We start from the raw sequence: 6,215 nt of genomic DNA, 5'->3' as shown, positions 1-6,215 counted from the left end.
TGGTGCTTAAGTGTGAGTTCATGTGCTAGAATCTATCCAAATTGAGTCAAAATATACCATCAAATATGGACTCATCAATTCCCCCACACTTAAACAATAGCATGTCCTCATGCTAGAACAACAAGGAGAATGATGAAAAAAGGGTAATCAACTTACTAAATGCAACTATATATATGCATGCAAGTATGTATATATATATATATATATATATATATATATATATATATATATATATAATATCTATAGTTTCCTATTGATTTGGTGAAAACAAACAATTAAATTCCAAGCAAGAGTATAGACATATAGGGCTTAGCAAGGAATTAATTCAACGCAATCAAAATTCTAAAGAATTGATTCACTCATCAAAAAGAAGCAACTCGCAAGAATGCATGATAAGAAGGGTTGAAACATAGAATTGAGTAATTGAACCCTCACTAGATGTATATACACTCTCATCACTCGGTGTTTAGGGTTTCAATCACTCAAGTCTCCTCCTAAGCTTGCTTTCAAGGATTTGCCTTTCATCTAACAATCAACAACGTATGATGAATGAATGCAATATCATGAGGACTTATTAGGGTTCTAATGGGGCTATGGTTAAGGTGGGATAGATATGGCTAAGTGGACTAAAGAATTGGATCTTTGATTAGCTCAAGTATCTCACTCAACCTATATCAACCAAATCACAAAAAATGCATTCTAACCACCCATTACTTCTTTTCACACACATTCATGCCTTAGTTTCTATTCAAAATACATATGCATTCCTTATTCATTTTTTTCTTTTCTTTGGGACAACCTTTGTCCCCTCTTATTATTTTTTTCATTTCATTCATTCATTTTTTTGTCTTTTCCTATTTGTCTTTCTTTTTCTTTTTTTTTCTTTGACGAATGCATGCGGTTAAAGCAAATTGAAACATGAATGTGCACCCATTTCCCAAATTTTTTAATAATTATCCAAAACAAAATTTTTCCTCTACCAATGCATTCAAGACATCAAACATCGGAAATAAAGAATCAAGCAAAACCAAGATCACAATCATAGAAGGAGAAAAATCACACTATGAACAAAATTAGTGGTTAGAATGTGTAACCACTCATTAAAGCTCAAAAACTCACAAGGCATTTTGTTCTATCTCTCTTCTATGTTTCACAAAAATTCATTCGAGCAAGTTTAAAAAAACAATTTTCCAAATCAATTCAATAGAATGCCCTAAAAACAAAATTCTTGGAAATTTTTGTTGTTTTTCACCAAAATTATTTCCTATATGTATGTATGTTGTGATGGATGTAATTTTTGAAATTTCCTAATTATATTCCTAATTTTCAACATTGCAAAAAATTAACATGAACAATTAGGACAAAATTGAACTAGGTACTTTACTATTTACATCATCCAATCACAACTTCTATCTATAGAACATATACTATGCAAAAGATGCAAAATGCAATAACTATGGATGAACTAAGATGTATATATATACTAGAAGAAAGTGCAATGCAACAATCAAAAACACTCCAAATATCTACAAGAAACATAATAAAAAGGAAACAAAAACAAAGTGCAAAGTGTTTAGAAAAGAGAATTTACACCCCAAAATGACGAATCCTCCCCCACACTTAAGCGTTGCACGGTCCTCCATGCACGAACATGATCCGGAGAGATTGTCTCTCAAGAGCTCCACTTTCGGTTGGTGGATGTGGGGGCTTGGGTTGTGTGGAGATCGCCAAGTCCAATGTATGCTCGGCATCTCCATTCTCAGTCTCCTCCTCCTCTCCCGGCTCCTACCTGTATGTCTCATCCTCAAAAAGAGTGAATAACGTATAATTAGGAATCATAGGGCAAGTAACACAAAAAGGTAAAGGAGGGAGCAAATAAGCATCTAATTGAGGAAGTTTGCATAGTGGTGTGGAATACACACAATGGCCAGTTAAAGTGGCATCCACACAATCAAAAAGTAAGAATGAGTTCCTCAATTAAATGGCCTAAGATGCAAGTAAGAGATAAGTGTCATTCAAGCACATGCAAACTTAGGCAACTACAACAAGAGTGAATTGAATTTAGGAAATATTGGATATTGAAGGTGTGCAAGTAAAAGGGCAACATTGATATATAAAATAGCACAACCACCAATAACCAATGTAATGATGAAGAGAAACTACCTATTCATCCTTAGGAATAATCAAATAATCACATGGTTAAGGTGTTTGTTATAAAAAGTGACAAGTCTGATAAGAATCAAGTCAAGTCAACTCAAACAAAATGCAAAGCATTAACAAGGAGCAAATACCTTGTGATGTGATTATATTGACTCAAAGACCATGATGAACAAGCAATTCCATTCAATTCACTAAATTCAATATGTACTTGTTAAAAATTGTACCAAATAAGAGACAAAAAGTCAATTTCTAAATCAATTTGGTGCTAGCAACTCAAGACAATGATCAAGTACATGATTGAAATTCCAATCCAAAACAACATTATAATCATTCAAAGGTGCACAATTCTTGATTAGAATGCCAAACAAACGTATGGTCTAACACATATGGTCTTGACAACATATGAATAAGACAAAAAGTTTATTCAGGCATTATGTCAAATACATGGAGTGCAGTGCACAAATTCAACAAATTCAAGCCAAAATTCAAGCATCAACAACCCATAAGTCAAAAATTGAACACTTGTAGTGCAAAAACAAATAAAGCATTAAGCAAAACTTAAGCTAAATACCCGAAGTTAAATAAAGAGAAATCAAGCAAGCAACTAAACATAACAAGAAAATTAAAATAAGAAAATTGAAAAGATGAAGAATAGGAAAGAAAAGGATAGGCAATAGTGGCACTTATGTTAGCCACTGCGAGGCTCACGGTGACGGAGCTTCACTGGAGAAGAGAGGAAAGAAAGATGAAAAAGAAGGAAGAAAGAAGAAAGAAGAAATAAAAGTAAGAAAAGGAGAAGAAGAAGAAGAAAAGAGAATAAAGGGAAAGGGAAAAATGTGGATGCGGTGGTGGTTCCGGCGGCGGCGGCAGCGGCGGTCGGATGGCGACAGTGGTGGTCGCCGGAGGGATGGTTGGGTTGGGGGAGCAGCAGCAACAAGGAGAAGAGAGGGGAAGGCTGCTGGCTGAACAGGGCATCCTTTCTCATTAACGCCCAGAACGCGGCCTGTGCGTACGCACACCAACAAAAATTGGGGCGTTCAGACGCACAAGACGTGCGAGCGCTGCTGGCAGAGAGGGTCTCAAGACGTCTGTGTGCACACAGGGCTGTGCGCACGCATAAATGTCTTTTTTTAAGAGGGATGGATCATGTGTGCGTACGCACACAGGTTCGTGCGCACACAAGAGCGAAAAGGGGTATGGGGTGCAGGGGCACAGGCAGTGCTAACGCTCCCACCAGAGGAACCACAAGCTCGCGTGCGGACGCACAAGCCTGTGCGGTCGCACAAATAGTGCGACAAGGAACATGTGTGCGTGCGCACAAGGCGGTGCGCACGCATAGACCAAGGAAAACAAGGGCGCGCCCACGCACAGACCGTTCTGGCGCTGCGAACAGAGGGCAATACCAAGAGTGTGCGGGCGCACAGGCTTGTGCGCTCGCACAGGTCGCAAAACTCACAGTTGTGTGCGCACGCACAGCAGCGTGTGTACGCATAGCAGCGTGTGTACGCACAGATGCCCTGTTTTGCAAAAATTTTTCTTTTATTTCTAAGGTGTTATGCCTTAGCTCAATCAACATTTCAACCCCAAAACATTCAAAACATTACAAAATCATGATCCATTTGCAATTCAACCTATCTAAACTCAAATTTAATCTAATCCTAAGCTAACTAAGACAAGCAAACATGCAATAAATTATGACTATAAGCAAAGAGAAAGGGTAAGAAAGATGTTACCATGATGGGGTGTCTCCCACCTAGCACTTTGGTTTTAAGTCCTCAAGTTGGACTTTTGGGTTGGAACTCACATCAAGGCGGCTTGTGCTTCCATCCATCCTTGAGTTGCCAACCATGCTTGCTCTTCAAAAATCCTCCGGGATCCTACACAAAGTACATCAAGCTCTCAACCAACCTCAAGCAAACGATTGGGATCCAAAATTTATTGTTGTAGAGTTGTATGCCCGGATCCCACACTTTGGTTTCTCTATCATCCTCTTGTTGACTTTCACTTGTACCCTTGGATGAACAACCTTCCCAAGCACCTTTAAAGCATCCACTTGAATGTTGGACTCCTCCAAATTGGACCTTGCACCATTCATGCTTTGAATTTCTTTGGAACCCAACACCCAATCTTTCACCATGTAACACTCCAAGAAGCACCTTTAGTTGATAATCCGCTTCCAAGAGAACAAATTGATGCAGGCCTATGAAGCTCATTGAGGATATTGTTACCCACTCAATTTGTCCTTGGAGTGGAGTTATCCTATCAAGCCCTTGCATGGAAGCTTCCACTTCTTGGGTGATCACCTCTTCCTCACCACCCTTTTCATGCTCTTCCTTATCTTTCTCAAAATCAAGAGAAACAGGATCTTCTAGATCATTGAGGGGGTTGACCAAGGTGGACAAAAAATCATTGATGATGCAATCCACTTCTTGATCAAACTCCCTCAACTCTCCATTTACCTCTTCCTGTTCACTAGCTCTACCTTCCTCCTCATGTTGCAATCTTTGTCCTATCTCCTCTTCTTTATTTCCTTGAGGCTCCATGTTCTCCTCCTCTCTACACTCCTTACTTGATCCTCCACCTTCTTCAAGGGGGATGTCTTGCATGGTTGAACGTAGTGAGGTCAAGCGGTTCACCGCTTCGGCTATGGTGACCATGAACTCCCCTTGCTTCTTTCGGAACCCTTCTTGCTCTTGGAAGAATGCTTGAAGGTCTTATTCTTCTTGAGGCAAGGGTTGGAAAACTTCGCATTGAGGTGGAAGAGAAGGTTCAAAGGTAGGGGGAAAGGTTGTAAAGTTGGAAGGTGCATTATGTGGGTGAGGGTATTGAGGTGGTGTATAAGGGTGTGATGGTTCATATGGTTGGTAACAAGGTGTATACATAATTTGATTCTATGGCGGTGTATGGTGTGGTACTTGAAGGTTTGGTGGTTAGGGGTCATGTAGGAGGTATCTTTCATATCTTTGGGGTTGATATTCAAAAAAGGGAAAGTTTGGCTCATTGTAGTATGAGGGAGGTATTTGCCATGAGTGTTGCTCATACACAATTTGTTCCTCCCTTAATTGATTCTCCTACTCCATGAAGCAATCCTAATTTGAATTCGTCATACCCTACAAAATACTCACAACCAAGCTCCAAGCAACAAGGGTGATAGCTCATAGAGAAAGTGGAAAGTAAAAGCAAAAGACATTAATAAACAAGAAAAACAAGAACCTCAATATTAACAAAAACAACTAAACAACCAAAAAGTAAGACATCTACACTATCAACATATTTACAACAACCAAAAACACAACACCAATTGCATCCCCGGCAACGGCGCCAAAAATTTGATGAGAGGACTATTGTCTATCTAGGATTAATCAAAATATATATAGGTTCGTTGTAAGTATAGCCCAAACCAACAAACAATCCTCTCAATCAAAGTTTAATATTTCTAAAACATATAAACCGAAAATCTTTCAACCTCGGGTCGTTCTCCCTAAGATACAATTGAAGGTGTCACACTTTTGGTTGTAGAGGAAAAAAGGGGTTTTTGAATCAAAGAACTAAAGATTAAAAGAACTAAGCAATAAAAGAACTAAGAGATGATCAAATTGGAATCAATGCAAGTAAAGAGAAGATGAGATCAAAACTAGTGAAAATGCTATAAATGCATAGAAAGCCTTGACTTGGGAATGAGAGTCTAAGAATCCTATCATCGCCATAACCACAACTATGATAATTATGATGAGTCAATCTCGCCTAGTGATGATTAGATTTTTGACGGTTTAGAATTTCACAAATGAAATCTCGTTGCTAGTATAGTTTCTAAACCAACAAAGAATCCTTTCATACAAAAATTTGGTTGTCACAAGTAACAAACCCCTAAAAATAATAACCGAAGTATTCAAACCTCGGGCCGTCTCTCAAAGGAATTGCAGGGAAGTGTTCTTGCTATTGGTTATGAATTGTATATTTTGGGGTTTTGGATAAGATACATGAAAGATAAATTGCAAGAAAGTAAACTAATAGGTAAGAAAGCTCTTGGCAAGGAATGAGAACTAGAAGTCCTA

Source organism: Arachis ipaensis, chromosome B1 (genome assembly GCF_059453495.1).
Source record: "Arachis ipaensis isolate K30076 ecotype BB chromosome B1, ASM5945349v1, whole genome shotgun sequence".
Classification (NCBI taxonomy): domain Eukaryota; kingdom Viridiplantae; phylum Streptophyta; class Magnoliopsida; order Fabales; family Fabaceae; genus Arachis; species Arachis ipaensis.
Note: the sequence above shows the minus strand (reverse complement) of the source record.